Here is a 21,884-nt window from a genome sequence, read left to right as displayed (position 1 = left end):
CTCGTTGTTGAAAAGGCTCTGTATTTAAAGGGTGAAGCGATGCCATCTTGTCTTGCTAGGCAGTTTGAGTGTTGTGAAACTGCCTCGACTCTGCTCTTGTTGGAGCGCAGCAGCAACTATGTGTGTTTTTCACATATTTGATTATTTTTCAGGATGTTTCTGGAACCTCTTTCAATACTTTAAGATGCATGAGGTTGCTGAGGAGCAGGTTCAGCCCATGTGCTTCGCAACCAATGGTTGCAACATGCGGAAATTTGTAAACAACATTCTTACATGCTGCCTGCACATTGCTCGCATTATCAGTAACCAAGGCAATTACTTTGTGGGGTTGCAGAGACTCAATCACATTACAGATCGAGCTGCTGATGTAGGCCGTGGTGTGCCGATTTGTGCCTGTTTCAACTGATTTATAAAACACAGGCTGCGGTTCTACAATGACGAAGTTCACAATTGACTTGCCGGAAATGTTGGTCCACCCATCTGTGAGCACGGTAAGGCACGTCGAGCTGGCCAGAGCCTCCTCTACGTGAGTTTTGACTCGCTCATACTCAGCGTCATGCAGGGGGCTGCTCAAAATGTTCCGGCTAGGTTGTGTGCATCTTGAAAGTAGCGAGCTAGTGCTCATTTTCTCATTTTCTGATAGAGAGAGCGGCGTGTTCATTGCATACACAGCCCTGGCCAAGGTTTCATCAATTTTTTGTTACATTTCAGGCGTGATTCTGTCGACAAAAGAGGATACGTTAGCAGATTTTTTCATCGAAGAAGGTTCCAGTGAGACACTGGAGCTCTGGTACTCACTTCACGAGACTGCCGATGAACTTCCAGATGGCTTGTTTTGAGATGCAATGTCATACACCTCCTTCACCTCTTGAGGGCACTTTTTGCAGTACGAGATGTTTAGTGAGACGTGTAGCGTTAGAGAAGCCATGTGACGTGTGACAGTATTTGCAAAACGCTTGCAGTTTTTTGCCCTCAGTAGGCGAGTGACATACGTTAAAATATTTCCACACCTGAGATCGTGGACGAACCATTGCGGAACTTGAAATACGCAGCCACGCTACGGTGAAGTACAGACGGTAGAGGCCAGTAGTCGAAGTTCTAACGTTTCGGGTATGTCGAAGCGCGAAGAAAGACACGCCATTTGAAAATGACGCTGGCGATTCTCCACTGGTTCGGTCGCGCCCCTGAAGCGAAACCAGAAGTCGAGCGACTACTTTTTTGCCACAGGTTCTGGTTTCGGTAAAAGGCTTCGATGTCATGTTGCGGGGAAAAAAATCCGTCAGGAAATTTTGGTTTTTTCATGTTCTCTCTGATTGAAAACAACAAAAAATTGTTTTCTCCCCCAAATTTCAGTCTTTTTTTTCGACCCTTCACATCTCTCTCCTATGTATTGCTGGTTACACAGAGTGCATTCAGGATAAATGATTTTTGATGAGTCTCCATCAAAGTTGCAGTTGATTGAATGCCGGAAACCTGACCTCGTACTTGTTGCGGAACATGTAATCTGCATGTGTTTGCAAACTTTGCAGCGACCTTAACCACAGGGGTGACATCCATATTTTGGGGCTTTTGTTCCTTGGAGTGCGCAGTATAGTTCTGAATGTTTTTGCACGCTATATATCACGCAGGGTGCGCATGTAAATATATTAGATAGTTGTTGACTTTGCTGGTGGACAATAAAATGCTTATTAAGAATTCTGCTTATGTTCGGTGCGCCACTGTTAAATGTGAGAATAAGATTTGTAGTGTAATCATTTCGGTTATGTCTTCGGTGTCCCTGGAGTATTTGATTACGGTTCAGAGTTGAAGCTCTGCTTACGGCGTCATCAATAAGGGAAGGTGGCTAGCGCTGCGTTTAGAGCGCGTCGCGCCTGGGTTCGGAGTTGTCATGAAAGTCTAGGTCGTTAGAGCAGATTCTTGTAAAACGATGTACCTGTGAATAAGGGATGCTGGTTTTGCAGTGACGGGGATGGGCGCTTTGCAATTAGAGATATTTTTGGGAGTCGGTTGTTTGTCTATAAACGGTTGTACGAACTGACCCCTTGTCCACCAGAATGTCAACATCAAGAAAATTGGTTTGACTGGTTGAGTAGGTGTGCATAAACTTGACGTTCGGGTGTACGGAGCTGACACTGTCAATGAAATGGATAAGTTGTTGCTCTGTGTTTGTCCATATTATAAAAATATCATCCAAATAGCGCTTGTAAAAGGACGGCTGAATTGGACAAGGAGAAATTTGGCTCTGTGTGTTGCATGAAGATGTTGGCATAATTTGGGGCCATTCTTGTTACCATAGCTGTGCCACTTACTTGTAGATAATATTGAAGATTAAATTCGAAGCTACTATTGTCTAAAACAATTTTGGCTAATGTTCCTAAGATGTCTGGGCTTGGAGATTCATGAGATCTCTGCTGTTCATAAGATTGCAAAAGGGCTACAATGCCGTCGGCATGAGGAATGTTTGTGTAAAAGGATGTTACATCCGTGGTCACAGGAAAGGCTCCTTCGGGTAATGTTGTGTTGTCTATCTGGGGGAGAAAGTGGTCTGTATCTTTGATGTTTGATGGATGTGTGGCTGGAATGTGACTAATTAGTGTGTCAGTGTGTTTTGACATTGGTTTTGTGATGGTGCCGATTCCTGAAATTATTGGCCATCCAGGAATACCGGCTTTATAAATTTTAGGGAGCATGTAAAAACGCTGAGAAGGATGGGTAGCTGTGGGTGCCTTGCATAGTTTCGGCGAGATTTCATTGCGTTTTGCGAGGTGGCGGAGGATATCAGATATAGCTTGATAGTGCTCGTTGGTGGGGTTGCCATGAAGTTGTTTATAAAAATTATTGTCAGAAAGCTTTCGGATCCCAGCAAAGGGGCGTCTGCAGCTTGCAGGCGTTGGTGAGTGGTGACACCACGGGTTCCCGAGCATCCGCAGGGACATCCCTGCAAGGGGATGATGGTGAACAGTGCATCACCACGGACCCGAGCACCCGCGCCTAGCCATGCGTGGCATCGCCGTGTCCGGGGAAAAGGGGATCCTGGTGGTTGAGCCGATGCCGAGCGTTTGGACCTTTAAGGGCCCCTAGGCGAAGGCAACACACCACTTTGGCACCAGCTTCCTGTAGACGGCACCTCCGGCCTGACCCAACCGGGAAAAATCGGCAGTCTCCTTTTCCTGTCCTTCCCTCCGTCTTTCACTTTCCTATCTCTTTCTCACAACTCTCCCATCTCCTACTCACTTCTTAGTTTTTCTTTTTTCCTGGCAGCGAGGGTTAACCTTGTGTGACCAACTACCCTGAGTTGCGTCACATTTGGTTATAGTTGAGGTGTACAGCTGGTGTGGGCAGGATTTGCTTTCAAGTTCCTGACCCGTCCCCTTGTTGGACTCCATGGTGGGTGGCTGCACCATGACCGAATAACATTTTTTATGGCTCCACCCCTTTCAAAACCACATCGCTCTTTCAAGAGAGGGCGGAACGAAGCAGATTTTTGCTCTAAAAAGAAACAAGCGTTTTCAAAGTTTCATGTTCTTCACAGTGAATGCGAACAAAAGCAAGCCCGAATAATATCACCATTTCTTGTGTCCAAATGCTTAACAGATGCCTTGGGCCCTGGTTACAAGGTATAAAAAATGGCCAGCGGCGACCTACTCCTTGAATTGCGCGAGAGCATCCAGTGCTCGAAACTCTCAAGCATTGCTTCCATAGGGGACATCCTTGTCTCCGTGACTCCCCACCGATCCCTTAACACAGCCCGAGGCATTATCTCAGAAAGTGATTTCATCCATTTAACAGAAGCTGAAATGCTTCAAGGGCTCACCGACCGGAATGTGATTGATGTTCACAGAATCAAAATCTGCAAGGATAATAAAGAAATAGACACCAAACACAGTGTCCTCACATTTAACACCAGCACTGCCCGAAACAATCGAAGTTGGATATTTGAGAGTCAATGTCAGAAATTATATACCCAATCCCCGCCGATGTTTCAACTGCCAAAAGTTTGGTCACGGCTCACAGACCTGCCGCGGCTGCAAAACCTGCGCGAAATGCGCCTCGAAGGACCATCACTCAGGAATGTGTCGTAGCACTGCGCTGCGCAAACTGTGAAGGAGACCACGATGCATACTCCAGGGCGTGTCCGTCCTGGAAAAAGGAAAAAGAAATCATCACCATAAAGACCAAAGAAAACATTTCATTTAAAGAGGCAAGGAGGTGTTTTGCGCTTACCAACACATTCTCTTTTACAGCAAAACCAGACTTCGCTGATGTGGTGCGCAGGGGCGTAGCACCACAAAGCACTCCGGCACCTGCCGAGGCCACTTCCACCGAGCCGATGGCAGGGCCCTCCAAGCCCCAGGCAGCGACAGCGAAGGCTGCTCTGCCACCATCAAAGCAGGGAGCGCCGGTCCATTGGTCGGCATCCCGCAGGACTTTCCCCCTTCGGGGGAGGCTTGAAACTAACACAACCGCGGCATCTCCGTGGCCCTCCAGCACCTCTGTTGAGGTGATGGACAACTCCCACTCCGCCTCTTTTACAGAGGCGGAACAGTTCTCGAGCGAAAAAAGACAGGCCTCTCATAACGGGTCCAGAACATAAGTATACCTCATATCATTCCACCCCAAAAGATAAACATGGCTTTTTTAGTTCAGTGGAACTGTAGAGGCCTGTTGAGGAATTACAGTAACATAACAGATTTTTTAGGGTAAATGTTGCCCATAGCCTTATGTCTTCAGGAAACCAATCTAGGTCCACAACATATGAAAATCCTGAAACGTTACAAAACTTTTAGACGCGATCGCGAGCAGGCTAATAGACTCTCGGGTGGCATCGCAGTTGTCATTCAAAGCGGCGTCTCTGCTCAAAAAATCAAACTTAACACAAAGCTTGAGGCAGTTGCAGTTAGCGTCGTTACCTTCAAGACAATAACAGTATGTCCTGTATATCTTCCCCCGCACATCACATTAACAATTAAAGATTTAGAAGGCCTGATTGATCAACTGCCGGAGCCATGTCTGGTTGTTGGCGATTTTAACGCTCACTCCCCATTTTGCAGAAGCGAACGATGTGACTCTACGGGGACAAATAATCGAAGATTTTATCCTCTCAAATAATATGTCTTAAATACGGGAAAAGCCACTTATTGTTGCCCAAGCTCGGCAAAAATGAGCTTCTTCGATTTAGCTTTCGCATCACCATCGCTTTTTAACAATTTTAAATGGGATGTTTTAAATGACCCTCAGGGAAGTGATCACCTACCTACTATCATCAGCCTCTCATCGTCTACTCCAGTCATCCCCACAAGACCACGACGCTGGAAACTTCACCTCGCTGACTGGTCACTTTTTACAGCAAGTGCCACACTAGAAAAAGAATTTTGTGAAGACCTCAGCATAGACGAAATTAATGAAAAGTTTACTACATGCATAATATCGGCCGCTACACTAGCCATACCAAGATACCACAAACAACAGGACTCGTACACAAAAAACAAAGTATGGTGGACACAAGAATGCACATTGGCAAAAAAACAACAAAATAAAGCTTGGGGCTCTGCATCGGTATCCCACAGCGGTGAACTTGATTGCCTATAAGAGGGCCAAGGCCAGAGCGCGATTTGTTCGAAGAAATGCCGAGAAATCCTCATGGCAGAAATATGTATCCTCAATAAACAGCTTAATAACCTAAAGAAAAAATGTGGGAAAAGGTTCGTAGATTCAGTAGTGACCATACCACTTTCACACTTCCTCTATTGACTGCACCCTGGACACAAACATCATTAGAAGAACAGGCCAACATACTGGGTGAGCATTTTGCTGAAGTTTCCGGTTCGTCCAATTACACAAACACCTTCCAGAAGTACAAAGCAATAGCAGAAAAACATAAACTTCCAATTGTAGCAGGTATGCACGAAGACTACAATCAACCCATTACACTCCAGGAATTGAATAGGGTATTATCTTCTGGTAAAAAGACAGCATCAGGCCCAGATAATGTGCTTAACACTATGCTTGCCCATCTCTCTGAGGCTGCCGTGCAGGCATTGATGAAATTCTTTAACAAAATATGGACAACTGGGAATATACCTAATGAGTGGAAGAAAGCAATAATAGTACCTTTTCTGAAACCCGGAAAACCACCAACAAGTCCTAACAATTACAGACCGATAGCCCTCACCAGCTGCATTGCTAAATCTTTCGGAAGCATAATAAACATTAGACACCTTCACACTTGAATCTTGTCGACTCTTAGATGTGTTTCAATGTCGATTTAAGAAAGCATGCTCGACCACTGATCACCTTGTCCACCTAGAAAACACCATCCAGGAGGCGTTCATCCACAAAGAGTACTGTATCGGGGTCTTCTTCGATTTGGAGAAGGCCTATGATACCACGTGGAAGTTCGGCATCCTCCATGACTAGCAGAACTAGGGATCCGCAGCAGGATGCTAAACTTCTTGAATGACTTCCTGACTAACCGCACATTCACAGTCCGTCTAGGAGCAACTCTGTCAATGACATTCACCCAAGAGAATGGCGTACTCCAGGGATGCATTTTAAGTACAACACTCTTCATAGTAAAAATGAATTCTTTAGCCAAAGTAATACCCAAGTCCGTAATGTATTCAGGTTATGTAGATGACCTACAGATAGCATACACTTGTTCAAGCATACTGTCCTGCAAGAGACAAATACAAATCACACTAAATAAACTGGCTGCTTCGGCAGAGAAAAATGTATTCAGGTTCTCTCCTCAAAAAACAGTAGCTGTTCTGTTCTCATTATGACGAGGCCTAAAGGTCGATTCCAACCTGTGCTTGAATCAAGCCACACTGCCAATCAAACAAGAACATAAATTTTTAGGCATAACTTTTGACAAGAAACTTACATTTGTACCACACATTAACAACCTTAAAAAGAAAGCATCCCAAGCCCTCAATGTAATAAAGGTACTCTCGCGAAAACGGTGGGGGTCCAATAGAGCATGCCTATTACAAATATATCTCTTTGGTGCGCTCCAAGTTGGACTACGGGTGCATAGTATATGGTTCAGCAAGAGCATCCTATTTGAAACGACTGGACCCTGTTCATAATCTTGGTCTGCGCCTATCAACTGGAGCATATAGAACATCCTCGGTAAATATTCTTTATGTTGAAGCTAAGTAGCCCACACTAGAGCATACCTGCCAAGTTTTACGATTTTATCGTAAAGTGCCCGATTTCCAGCGTTTTTTTTACGAGTATCGTAATGTCGCTCTATTTTTACGATTTTTGTTTCTTTTTGTCGTTCAGCGGCTGCACACCGTACATTCTGGTTCTGTGTTGGCAACACTGAGGCTTTTGGTGGCTCGCAAACGGGATAGCCATCGTCATCACCACCATCGCGTTCATGCAGGAACGAGAGAACTTCCTCGCATTCTTTCTTCTGTTGTGTTTGCCCGTTTGAAATGGTGCGTTTGGTGTGGTCATAGCCGGGCTTGTTAGGCCTGTTGTGTTGCCGGCGGCGTTGTGATTTCCGCGGCGTGCAGCGTTGTTGCTGCGGGTGTCGTAAATTGTCCGGCAAGAAGTACTTTCAAGTGTTCATACCAAGTTATTCGACCGATTTTCCGTGCATTCAGAAATCTTGCAAGGGTGAAAAATATGCTTTCTGCAGTGTCTGCCACTGTGATCTGAACATTGCGCACGCCGGTCGTCGGGACATCCTGCTGCATCTCGGAACAAAGAAGCACAAGGACTCGGCGCAGATCGTTGACACCAACGAGAAGCTCGGTGGATATTTTTGCGCTTCGGTGGACCAAGGCGAGTGGAATGCCTTTTCACAGCTTTCCTCATTGAGCACAACGTGCCATTCACTGCTGCAGACCATGCGGGAGACCTCTTCAGGAAAATGTTTCCGAACTCCAAAGAGGCCTACGCTTGCGCTCGTACAAAAACGGCTGCAATCGCCAAGGAAATGGCCAATCAACAGGTCAGTAGTGTTGTAAGCTGTCTTCAATCCGGACCATTTTCGGTCGCTACCGATGGGAGCAACGACGCTGGCAATGATGCAAAGCTCTACCGGATTGTTGTCACATTCGTCGACGGCATTGTTCGTACTGCTTTGCTAGCAATGCCTACACTCGAGGGAGACTCAACTGGACGGAACATTGGTGCACTTGTTGTAGGCACGCTGAAGGCCAACAACGTGCCTGTACGGAACTGCGTCGGCATGGCGTGCGATAACGCGCCAGTGATGGTCGGATCTAGGAATGGGGTTGCTGCTGTTCTCAAAGAAAACCATGAAAAGATTGCCATCCTTGGATGTTGTTGCCATTTAATCAATTTGGCAGCTCAGAAGGGTTTGGCCTGCCTTCCTGTAAGTGTAAACGAGGTGCTGATTGATGTCTACTACTACCTGGAGAAGAGTTCAAAAAGGAAAGACAAACTGAGAGCTTTTCAATGCTTGCATGATGCAGAGTAAAAAAAATCCTGAAACATGTCAACACTCGTTGGTTATCTCTTGGTATTAGCTTGAAACGGCTTGTTGAGCAGTGGCAACCACTGCTCAGCTTCTTTCACAGTGAAGTGAAGCCATCGAAGAAACCCTTGGAATCACCAAGTGAACAACGAAATCCAGAGATGGACTCTCCGAAGTCGACGCGGACAGCAAAAATCGCACATCAGAACAAGCGACCAAGGCTGGACATCGACTCAGCTCCTTCGCAGCAAGCTCTGAAGCAGCAAGTGGCCAAGGTCTTAAATAGGCAAGAAAGACTGTTCATGTTCCTTTCATCAGATGTCAACAAGGCATACTGCGCCTTCTTGCTGTCAGTCATACCAGAATTTGAAAAGACAAACACCTTTTTGCAGTCTGGAGCTCCCCAAGTACATGTGCTTCTGGAAGTTTTGAACAGCCTGCTCAGGGAGATTTTACTGCGGTTCGTGAAACCATCTGTTATTAAGAGTAGTTGTGAGCTGACAGATATTGATTACAAGTCTTCTGGCAACCAGAGGGATGATGATGACCTTGTAATCGGCAGCCAAACTCTACAAATCTTAGAAAGGCTGAAGATTGCTGACAAGCAACAGTTTCTTACACGAGTAAGAAGATTTTTTGTGGTGGTAAGCGATTACATCATCCTGAAATTCCCCTTGAAGTCAGAGATTCTGAAGAAAGCGGAAGTGGCAAGGCTTTCCAGCATTGTGACAGCAAAGTTTGCTGATGTCAGGTACTTCATCAATCGCTTTCCAGTTCTCTTGCCAGTTTCTGAGGGGCAGGATGATGACTCGGACCTGGATGACATCCAAGCCCAGTTAAGCCGCCTTCAGCTCGAAGAACCTCCAGTACAAGTCACTACACAGGTGCGGATAGACGCGCAGTGGCATGCTATTGCCAGTATTCAGGACATTGACCGTACTTTTAAGTATGATAAGATCTCAAAAGTTATGTTAGGGATTCTGACTCTCCCACACAGTAACGCAGACTGTGAAAGAGTGTTCAGCAAAGTGAAGAAGACTTGCACTCAGTTTCGCTCATCCATGTCAGAAAAGAGCCTAGAACAGCTGTTAGTTGTGAAATGTAAGGAATCTGTAGTCTGTCACAATCAGGTGTTCGACAAGGACTTTCTGAGGAAGGCAAAAGCAGCAACATCCTCAGTGTTGTCCCAACCTTCCACTTCGAAGACTTCTTTCTGAAGTTGTTTGCGTGATGTATTGAAACACCAGTTGAAGTTGCTTTGTTTTCATAGCCAAATAAAAAATTTGGTGTACTAAAACATAATTTTAGTATTTTTCACCGAATTTTAGTATTTCTTGGCATCCTCTATAGTAGATTTAGCATCGTCTGGTTGGCAGGTCTGCTAGAGGATAGAAGAGTCACACTTACATGCACGTACATCCTAAAAACCCGTTCTCTTCCTAAACATCTCTGCTATCCCATTGTTACCAAGTGCTGATCTAGAAGACTATTCAATAATAAACCACATTTTATCAGGCCACGAATAATGAGCTTTGAAGACAAATGTGAAGAGTTATCAGTGCTGGACGCCCTACCGAATATTGCACAGACATGAATATCTGCCACCATGGTACAGCTTCCCATCGGTGTGTGACTTCACACTGACACGTGTAAACAAAGCGGAAATGCCGCAGGAGCACATACTGCAAGAGTTCTTTGCACTACAAGAAAAATATGACGCCTACACTGAATTTTGCACTGATGGCTCAAAAAACAGTCATGTCAGAAGTGCAGTAATTCAAGGAAAAAACGAAAAAATGATACGATTGCCACAGTATGCATCAGTATTTACTGCGGAGTGTCATGCCATTTTCGTATCCGTTGAACAAATAGTAAAACAAAACATAAAAAATAGCGTCATTTACACCGATTCACTGTGTACGCTCAAAGCGCTGCACTCTACAAATGCTGCTGAACCCATAATAGGACAAATCATACATAACATAGTTAAAATCTCAAAGCAAAACAATAACATCATATTCTGCTGGGTCCCTAGCCATGTTGGAATTTTAGGCAATGAGAGAGCAGCAGCAATTACTGCACAGTAAACTCAGAAATAAGTGGCAGGTTGCATGGGATGAACAGACAAACAACAAACTACATTGTATAAAGCCCGTTTTGGGAGAATGGAGATCATGTAAACATCAGGAACGTTTCAGAGAAGTTATTTTGTGTCGACTATGCATTGGACACACACCTTACACACAACTTCTTACTGACAAAAAAAAGACAAATCTCTCTGCGAAATGTGTGGCGATGAACTCGCGGTAAATCACATGTTAATTTTACGCACAAAACTGGAACAACTGAGGAAAAAATATTTCACAACATTCTACAATGAATACATCCCACTACACCCCATGTTACTTTTGGGTGATAAAGCACTCATTGATTTTTCAAGCATTTTTAAGTTTCTCAGAGAAGTCAATGTTGTAAGCAAACTTTAGATATAAAAAGCGTAACCTCTAACTAAAGCTCTATCCGTGCGTTTGGTGCATAATAGCCTCAGTTGCTTTTGCGCCATTATATTCAATATAACTAACTAAAGCTTTCGGATGCCTTCTGCTACATAGTCATCCCTGTTCAAGATAACAACGCCTGCACCCTTATGACGATGTCGGTACGGTTGCTGAGTGCTTCTAAAGAAGTCCGTTCTTGTTTAGGAAGATTGTCTGGTCCTAACCTGTGTTTATTCAAAATTTCAATACTGTCATTTTGAACTGCCTTAAATAGATATCCAAGTGTTTTTCCCGCCCGATGTTGTGAGTCCAATTTTGGTTTGCTGGGTAGGAGTTCTAGCTTTGGTGAGGGTGTGTGGGCTTATCAAAAAAATATTCTTTCAGGCGAACTTTTCTGGCGAAGTCGTCAGGATATTGCAAGAGTTGGAATTCGTTGTATTTGCCTGTGCGAGGGCAAAAATTGAGCCCTCTAGATAGGACGACTCGCTCATACTCTGTAGCGGTGTTAGAGATAGATTGGTGATGGTGTCTGCACTGTGATGGCCCTGTTTTGAGAGTGTTTGCCCTTGATTGACCTTTGACTGAGTGATATTGGGGTGGGGAGAAATTGATCCAACCGCACTTAGTACTTTTTCGAGCCATTCGTCGTGGAACTTTGTCCCGTGTAGATATTCTAACGTTGATTATGCCTAGTTCTGATGTTTTTTTTTCAAACGTTCTAGTTCCTCGGCCTCCAGCACGGAAACAGGAAGATTATTCCGAGCCCGACGCTCCTCTGTTTCCAGTATCACCGATGCTTTCTCAGTGCCGAATTGTAAGCTTGAGTAACTCTAGGGAAGCTGATTTTAATATGTCGTTCCATTTCTTTTTGTCTCCGTTTTATAGGTTATTCATTGCTGGTATCAGATTCACTTGTAGACCTTTCGGCATGACCTTAGCCTGAAGGTACGTTTTTAAGGTTTTAACATGAAGATCATGTCTCAGTCGCTTATCAGTTATTTTCCGTAATTTGAGGAAAGCTGAAGATTTGAAACAGGGCTGTCGGTGACCTGAGAACAAGGGAGGCGGGGTACTGACGCGGCCTGTGCATCAGTCCCGGCGCAGTCACTGGGCGGAACCACAACGCTTCCAGATGTCATATCGCGAAACGGGGATGCTGGGGTCACTTCATAGTTATGATGGACTGCTGGTGCTGGGGTGCTGCTCTGGTGTAGAGTTCACGGCAGTCTTCCGCTTCGGTTGTACACCTCTCTTCGGCCTTGCCTCACGGCACAATGGCTTAGTTGATGTGCTTGTCTTGAGTTGTCTGCTGTAGGAGAATGTGCTGCTGTTGTGCCACTGGTGGTCTGGGGTAGCTATTTTAGTGCTGTGCTGCAGCATCCCCTCGATGTCCAAGAGGTGTGTGGTGGGCTGGAGGTGATGTCGGGACGGCTAGCTGTTGCTTGTCCGGTAGAGATAGCATTTCGGCCGACTTGTGCAGCTGTCTGGGGCTGTGGAGCTTTCATCGAATTTTGTTGCTGCCGAGGCTCTGGATGTTGTGCACGTTGTCTCTCCATTGCCCCATTGTGCAGTGGTGCATTCGGAGGAGTAAGTTGTAGATGTTCCAAGATATTAAGGAGACTCCACCGAAGCTGGGGTGCACGCCATCTGCAGACAGCACTGTGCTAGGGTGGAATATTTCCATTTGGTGGTCTACAAAGAATGTGTTATCTCGTCGGCAGATGTCGACAAGGAGGGCAATAAAGGCACGGGCCTTCTGGTTGATCTTTACCACTTGATGCCTGTTGGCTGAATTTCCTAAATTTGGAGAACGAGGTAGCACGAGCGTTGCAAAGATGTTAATAATGTTAATAATATCAGTTCTTCCTATTCTGATTTGATGGATCAGTTGCACGTACTGGTCTGCAGTGGTAGCGGCATCCATGTTTGCGACGTCGTTGCACCTGATGTGAATAACGATGTCCGACACACCTTGTGGTACCCAACCCAGGAGGTTGGGGGATGTCTTCGATTTTGGCACCAGGCTGGCAGATGAATGCTACGGTGTGTGGGATTGCAGGATCGAAGTGTTGATGCAAGTATTTCATTTCAGAGTCCCCGATAATGGTGGTAGCTCGGCTCTCGACGGGGAATTTGCAAAAGACATGTCTTGATGAAGTGCAAGCAGGAGCCATCGTATAGACTGTTACGAAAGTAGGTTGCGTTGGCTTCCGCAGAAGAAAAGGTTAAGAGAAGTGTGCACGTCTACAGAGACACATTTATTTGTCGATATTTCGACTGCGGTGCGTTCTTCAGGACTGAAGTGGTATCGCGTCAGATGGACATTTTAAGTTTGTGAGCTGCAGAGGAGAGTGAAAAAGGAATGTAACAGGCAAATAGCAGCAACAGTTTAAAAAAAAATTTGGGGTGCGGGGAGCAGACAGGGACAAAATTGGGGAAGGAAGCGAGAAAAGTAGACAGAAAAAAGGGGGGGAAATTACTAAGGAAAAATGGTCAAAAGAGGAGATGGCAAAACGATAGAAAGGGAGAGGAACAAGGTGAAGGGGACATGGGCAGCGCGGCAAAGACAGGAGTACGAAAACAAACTTACAAACAAAACACAAACAAAATGCACAAATACAAAAATGGGCGCCGCTGCAGATGCGTGGCCAAAAAGGCGCTGCTGCGCAAATGACACTGGCGGTGGCGAACAGGCCAAACCAGGCGCCCTTTGGGGGGTCTCACTAATTTCCCGTGTGTCGAGGGCTGGAACATTAGGGAAGGATTGGGCTACCTTGTCACGAGCACATGGGTAAGAACGCACACAAAGGGTCCGGGTTTCAGTGAACATTGCATCCTGTTTACAGCCAAATAAAGCAAGCAGAAAACAACAGCATCATTGGTAAATCTTAGCATCACTGACCTCAAAGTCTTGCGACAGTGTGTTGAGGTCGGAGGGGAAAGTTATTACAGTTGGTCCCACCATTAGTAGGTGTAGTAGTCCGCTCGGTCCCTTCTTCATGGTGTGACTACGGGTGAGGTGCAGCTTGACTTTTTAGGCCCCCGTGTGGAAGACCTCCGGGTCAGTGGCCGCAAACCATGGATGTAAGAAGAGGGAAGTGCCCCCGGGAGCGATTAACATTCTCCTGTGTCGGTTGGATGTGCTACGACTCAAGCAGAAGCCACCTGTGCAGGTTAACTTCGGTTTCCAGTACAACAGTACCGTCAAAGTCAATTCGGTGGTCGCATGCCTCACAGTGTTCGGCCACAGCGCTGTGTTGACGGTTCATCTGTCGGACGTCCGCTTTGTATTGATTCATTCTTTCAGCAAAGTTCTTAGTTTCCCCTACATACAAAGCTGGGCATACTGAGCAGGCGATTTTGTATACAACACCTTGGGCCCTTTCTTTAGGGTGACGGTGCTTCGGGCGAGGGAGGAGGTGTCCGATGGTGGTAGTAGGTTTGTGCATTATTAGCACCCCTTCTTTGCTGATAATGCGAGTCAGCGTCTCACTCAAGCCTTTAACGTATGGGATGCAAAAGTGTTTGCTGTGGCCAAACATTGCGAGGCATGCAACCATCGATTTGACTTTGTCGGTACTGTTGTACTGGAAACTGAAGCTAACCTGCACAGGAGGCTTCTACTCGAGTCGTGGCACATCCAACAGACACGGGATGATGTTAATCGCTCCCTGGGGACACTTCCCTCTTCCTACATGCATGGTTTGAGGCCATTGACCCAGAGGTCTCCCACACGAGGGCTTAAAAAGCCAAGCTGCGCCTCGCCCGTAGTCATACCATGAAGAAGGGACCGAGCTGGTCCCGAAACGTCAGTCTGGTTGGTGTCAGTCATCTTTCTGTTAAATTAAGTTTCCCAGCCAGACAGACTTCCGTCAAATGTTTCCTTTTGAAACCATGTGTCTGCATTACACTGCACAGTCCAATGCATCATTCACACAGTAAAGCTGCTCTTCTGGCAAACGTATTTCATTCAAGAACTATACGAACTGAATGCATGTGTCCTAAAAAGTGCCAACACGCTACATTTGTGAATGCACAGGTGCAAGATTTGTAACCATATGATTCTTGTTTGTATACATATGCAATTATATCCATGAGGTTTATCTGCCCTGGAGAGGGATGCTAGTTACATAAATAAATATATAGATAGTAATAATTATTAAACAATAAGTGCTAATGACATGAATAAATAATCTACACATGTGCACATGTGAAGGCCAGGTAACTAGATAAATCTAACGGCATAAAAACAGTGATTTACATACAAACACTGCAAAGAGAGCAATTTAATTGCACTTGCCAGAAAGCCTTGAAGTGTTGGCAACTGAAGAACCAGGACTGGAGGCATATGATCTCTCGTCAGATCCTGCCCTGGGTGCTGCATATTATTGAGACATCAGTAATGAAATCAAGTTTGACATTGTCAATAATTTACCTGACCGGAAGCGACCATCCGGCACTGAAGAATTTGTGGGCGGAGAATACATTGTGTCAGCTTGGGCCCAATGACTGCTGTGTGACTCCGACCCTACATTGAGACAAAGCGAAAAATTTAGGAAGCATTACGTGGGCCAACACAGGTTCTAAACTTGCATGGTGCCCTCCATCCACCAGTTTGCTCAGGCCTTTGTTGCGCCCCCGTGGAAGAAGCAGCTGCATACCCTGCAATGAAAAGAGAACACTATAGATCTTCTGTATGACAATTATTTCCACCTCTGAAAACTTACAGGAACTGGGCACCTGCATTCCAGAGCACCGAAGCGAATGAATCCTCCGTATTTCAGCATCACTCTCACCTGTACATACAGCAGCACTTAAAACAATGCCATTCTGCAGTAAATTCAGCAGCATACAGAGCTCAGCTAGCTGGTACAAGACTGAAGATACATTGGGTAACTTAAATATAGCAAGAAGCTGTTATTTCTCATGAGTGCGTGTTCCTAAGACAATCCAGCCATGCACTGAGTGAGAACCTGCAGTTATTGCAAGTAACGGCACAGAACTGCTGTTAGAGTATGTAATTGTTCATCTGTGCTCCCTCAGCAGACTATTGGTACATTGGGCCACGTGTGCAATGTAGGAGCAGCCGCATTATAATGTGGCACACTGGTTCACAAAGCATGCATATTTACAGCTCGCAACTAACTAGGCCTAAACTGTCAGCCTCTGATTGTATTTCATGTGTGATTCCTGCCCATATTCTATTTATCTATTGGAAAAAAATGAATAGGATCACTCTCAATGCTTCACATGCCATGCTAAAGAGGCACAATGGCCAGGTTCATTAATATTACCATGATGTTGATTTCGTTATTAAAAGACTGCTTGATTTTCTTGATATGCATCTCGAAAATGTAGCGCATTGTTAGCTGCGAAATTTTCCTTCACATCATCAGAGCATCCTTCAGTCCATACCATTATGTCCAGACTGCTGTGAAGACTGCAGTGAACGAAGCCGCTGTGTTTTGCTCCTCTGCATCCTCTTCTCTCTTGCTTCTGGTGAAAAAACAGACTACCAGTGAGAAAGCAATAAAGACACTATGAGAAATCTGAACCCAAATCTACAAATTCATGTATCAATAACCAAAAGCATCTTTGAAAACTAATAACACAAAAAAACTTAACCAAGTGAGCAGACAGACATAGTGCTTTGTTAATGTCCTTTTTCTCATCCCATACTTTTGCACTGCTAGTTTCAAAGATGTACTACCAACTAGCTCCACAGTCTACAGTGCTGCCCTGCAAGAATGCATAGTATTTCAACACCTGCAGCAATAAATAATAGCTCCTACTACAGGTTAGCAACTTGCCTAACTAGCTGCGTAAGTGCACAGGTTGCTAGAAGCAGCACAAACTAAGCCTCAGCAATCAAATATCCTTTTCCAGTAGTGCAGGCTTCTTTTATTGACGGCAATTTGGCACACACATCAGTATATTGTTTGATTCACCCACAACATTGCTGAGAGCACCGAGTCTACTCTTTGCCACTGCAGGTAGCTGTAACGTATCATAAATTAGTGGGAAAAAACAAACGTTGCCTCTGAAAGGTTTTTACCACATGATAAAGGTGTTTTTGATCAGTAAAAGCATCGTGACTAGGCCACCGTGTGCTTGTGGGCATATGCATCAGACTAATACCATGCTGTTTCACTTGCTCAGTAGAACAGTGCAACAGTAAAATATGCATTAGAAGAAAGAACAGGAATTTTCTTGTCCCTATTATACCGTATGCTCTTTTTGCTAAAAAAAAGTACAAACATGGTCAACATGATTTTCTAATGTCTCACTTGCTATCGGCATGTACCAGCAACTACAACCAACAGGTCTTAGAGTTGAGAACGCACCAGGATAATACAGCATCCTCAAAAATAAGAACACTTTTCTTGCAGCACGCTTGAATGTAAAATGAAAGATCAGAGGGATGCACATTACTTTTGAACATAGAGAGTGGTGGGGATGGAGGGTGCCTGTATTCATTATTTTCAGACTCTTGAAATCTTTTTGTATTTCGTTTCCTTTTTCCCCGTCAAAGGTCGTAGTCGCTTTGCAAATCAGAGGTGTCCTCTGCTCTTCTAAGGCGCAGCCGTGCTTCAGCATATGTATCTGAAAAAAAGTATTTGCATTCCTCCAATCAAAACATATTTTGCTGAAATAGTCTGGATGCCCAGTATGAATTTCGTAACCTTTCAGGGCACTAATAATTTTTACTCATATGCAAGACAATCTTCATGACAGTAAATAACTCATAATGAGCTTCATGTTATCCCAAAATGCTAGAAAAAAACAATGTGCCAAAGTAGACAAAACAATCTTCTACCAAAAAAAGAAACTGAAAGCAAGCAGATGGAATGGAGTGCAGGTTCATGTATTATGAGAAAGTGAGCACAGGGAATGAAAATCACCATCAACATCTCACTGAATTTCTGAAAGGTCAGTTATATAATGTCCACTGTGTGCTATTTTACTGTGGATAGTGAAGCCGTAAAAGACAAATGTCAAAATTTGAGCAACGCACTCTTGTTACTACAATACATTATTTGCACAAGTTAAGTGTTAAATTAAGCTACCCTTTCTTTAAAACAAGCACATTTTTTTATATTGTGGAATACCAACTCGGCAGTTAACCAGCAAGAAAGTGCAGGCAAAGCAATGACTTTCTTCTGGCACACAGAGTACAGCAAGGCTACACAGGCGCAGCAATTGAAGGCTGCCCATGCCGCATCAACATTCAGCATTTCCAAGGGAACGAATGACAAGAATGCACCGCTTTCTGGCAACAGTGTAGCATGTCATGGACCATGTGCTGATGACATCTCATATGTGCTACATGCAGTGGAGCGTGCATATGTGTTGCTTACTTTTCAGTATGTGACCTATGAAGCTGCTCTTTCACAACAAAATATGCAGCTGATGCATGCACCTATAAATGCAATGCTTGCCTTCTTGCAGCTGTTTTGGCCATTATAGTAGTAATTTAATGGTGCTTTCAATGACGGCTGTGCATTGGCAACTAATGTTTATTTTGCAACCTTGCACACAGAAAAACTGCACAGCACTTAATCAAAGATTAGGAGAATTTAGTGTAGTTGTTTTTGTACATGAGCTACTAATAATAACTGTTGAGATTACTCTTCATGATATAACGTGCACCTTGAAAATGGCAAAATTCAATAGCGTACTTTGAAGCCAAGGCAATAGTGCTTGCTGGCTTAGCCTGCCACAGCCATACTCAGCATTGATGTTTATAATGCTGTCTCATGCTTATTTGTTGTGTGTGGTTAGCATACACCAAGAGGAAGCACAATAAGACAGAAGCAAATACAATGATCATTACCAAATGCCTGGACTACTGTGCACGGCAGTTACTTCCAGTCAGGTCCCGGGGTTGCGCCTGCTCTTAAGAGGCTATCAAATTGCCTCATTTCAGGAGGCCAGCGGCACATGTCATTGCTGATCCACCTTTTGTGGACAATAGCCACAGAATCGTCATCTTCGGGGAATTTCACAACGATATATTGACTACCTTGTTCAAGGAAGAAAAAGATTTTATCTACCAACATATGCACCAAATACAAAGGTACAAACATTGTGAAAACGTGCATTAAAAATCAGTGGCAGCTAAACCCCTTGAGCGGTATGTAGAAGCGGAAAAATCATTGTCTCGCACTTGAAGAAAGTCTTAAGACATTTCTGAGAAATATCCTCAAGTGGCCAAGACATCAGGCTGGATAGCTGAGAAACTTTGTAAATGCCAAGCATCAATGATACACAAGGTGACAAATACAGATCACTGCATTGCAAAAACTTCCAATTACACATGGTGCATCTGATGGAAAATGTGAAAAGTTTTCCACAACTACTATTGATCCATCTGCAAGCAAGCAGCAACTGTTTCTTTTGCCAGCTGCAAGAACAACACTTCCTGGCAATGTAACTTTCAAGTACTGTGGAGCACGGCAAGGCACAATGAGTGGCCCCGAATCGTGTTCCATTGCAAACAATGGGTGCCTTGTTGCCTTCTTACTTGCACACAGTACTGTTCCTTGCTTGGACAGTCTGTTACAGAGCTGCTCAAGGGGGTGCTCAGGTTTTCGTACCACGGCTTTCAGAGTAGACATGAAATTTTCGAACGGAAAAGCACTCCAGTCATTTAATGGGCCGAGGTGCTCCACATCAGATGCCAAATGGGACAGACCATGCACGTTGTGCGATGCATGTTCCTGGCCATAAATTTCAACAAAGCTGTTCACAAAGAACTTGAGAAAGCCTTTAGCATAGTTCAATTCACTTGCTGTGAGGCCATTTGTTGAAAGTATGTTGATTGCAACATGCAAATAAAGAAAATTTTCGTACATCCGAGAAGGAAGCACTGAAGAGAGCACCACAGGGCCTCCATACAGCAGGAAAAACCGGAACTCGGTAGGCTTCCAGCGCTCTAAATCTGATAAACTTCGCGGCTTCCTGTTAAAATCACAGGAACATATTTTGCTAGCTTCATGTTCCTGTCCAACAACTCAATAATTGCTTTGCGTCCTACCCTGATTCCCTTAATTCCACGCATCCACAAAAGCAGGAGTTTGCGCATTACACTCAGGCACACCAAATGCATATATTCTAGAGGAACGTCCTTTACAATATCTAGTGGAAGCTCCTCCAGAATACTTTCACCTGTGTGGTGTTGTTCTTGAAATCTGCAGCTGAAACTTTCATCAGTTCGCAGCTGGCTTGTCAGAGCGGGAAAGCACACTCTGCCTTCAGAATATGTGCCTTTCACAGCATACTTCGTGCAGCTATAATAGCCTGTGTGGCTTCTTATGTACAGCACAAAAGCTTTTGCTGGTGCGTCACAAATTATAGCATGCAGACTAACTGGAACTGCTGCTGTGCCCACAGCAAGTCCTGTAGTCATCAGACACTTCATTTCGCTAACAAAGCCCCGCATGAACTCATTTGCATCATGAGGTTTGCTGTCGCCAAAAAAAAAACACTGACAACAAATGGTGCCGCATCTGGGAAGTTGTTTACCCGGCCGAGAACTGTCCAAAACTGTCCTTTAGCACTTTTTGATAATGGCAAGCCATCGATATTAAAGCTGAGGCTTAGTTCTCCAGGAACCTCTCCGCAACTTTGTAGGATCTGCCGCAGGCCTGCTTCGATGCCAAAATGGCGGAGCTTTCCACCAGCCAGTGTTAATACACCAAAGGATTTTTTCGGCGTCTGAAGCAAGGCCCTTGCAGATGATGGCAGCGAGAAAAGACCTTTATAGGTCCGCAACACTTTCAACAGTGATGTGAGATTAGCATGAGATGATCGCGACTCAACTGCCCATGCTTGCAGCTTGCGACGAAGAGACAACACACTGTCTCCGTCGGCATTGTCACAATCGCTAGTCTTTTCAATGCACACTGTCGAAGAGGTCGAGAGCTGAAGTTCGCCGGACCTGTTCAAGCTCACAAGTGGCAAGCTTAGCCCTCCGCAGTCCGGACTTGATACACATTCCAGTACCACATCGTCCACGCTTGGAACACGTTGCCGCTGCACGAAACGTCGTCGCCGGTACTAGGCAGAGCACACGCCACGGCGGAGAGTCCCGGTTCACACAAACTAGACGGAGGTGACGCCGTATCAGCTCCTATGCAGCTTGCGAGCTGAATACAGGCATTGACGCGACCATTTCTTTCTCGCCGGAACTTTCTGTCCCTGCTCTCCGACATACTGACAAAGGACTCATTATTTGCAGCATCCATCTTGCCCGCGTAGGAAGTTCAGCTGTTCAGCTTGGCTTGGCTTGTTTGCTCCAACGAGTAAAACGCAAGCTCATGGTTGCCAGCCACGAATATAATTCGTTCGGAATGGACGGTGCTAGTGGGGCTAGCATATAGGTTTTGAATTGTTTGATAAGAACGTTAGCTTAATTGCAGTATAAGCTACATATTTGTGCGTAATTTTCTATCCAGTCATTTAGTGACAAAAGGGAATGAGAAAAGTTTCCTGCCTCGCTCTCGACGGGTTTTGAGATTTATTCGACTGACCCAGTCTTTTCCCTGCTTTGCATTATAGAATAGAGGACAAAAATTGGTATGTCCATAATTTGCAATTTCTATATACATAGTGTAGCGATCGTTCTTAATAGGTCTTCACCAGGACATTTCTGGGGCTACCCTACCGCTGGCGTCTTTAGGATGTCCTCAGAACGTCGGAAAATTTGTGAGGACGTTAGTGCCTTTTGAGGACGTCCTCAGGACATTGGGTGTTGTATGGGATGCTATCGGTAACATTCCTGTCATCCTCAGCAATAGTCAGCCCGACAAAACCACGCCGTTAGAAGTTGCATTTAGCTAACTGGGAATTGTTTAGAGAACAGGCCAGTTTAGAGAATATTGCTTTAGAAAATCTCGAGATAGACTAAATAAATGACGCAGTCACATCATGCA

At 44.8% G+C, this 21,884-nt stretch overlaps 2 pseudogenes; one reads left to right on the top strand and one right to left on the bottom strand.

Moving 5' to 3' along the window:
* The first annotated feature begins 434 nt into the window (after positions 1-434).
* LOC144127667 (uncharacterized) lies at positions 435-9,669 on the top strand (annotated as a pseudogene).
* Positions 9,670-19,068: 9,399 nt separating this feature from the next.
* LOC144127666 (uncharacterized) lies at positions 19,069-20,455 on the bottom strand (annotated as a pseudogene).
* Between the last annotated feature and the right edge of the window lie 1,429 nt (positions 20,456-21,884).

The sequence above is a fragment of the Amblyomma americanum genome, chromosome 4, assembly GCF_052857255.1.
Source record: "Amblyomma americanum isolate KBUSLIRL-KWMA chromosome 4, ASM5285725v1, whole genome shotgun sequence".
Lineage (NCBI taxonomy): Eukaryota > Metazoa > Arthropoda > Arachnida > Ixodida > Ixodidae > Amblyomma > Amblyomma americanum.
Note: the sequence above shows the minus strand (reverse complement) of the source record. Positions and strands in the feature narration are given on the sequence as shown.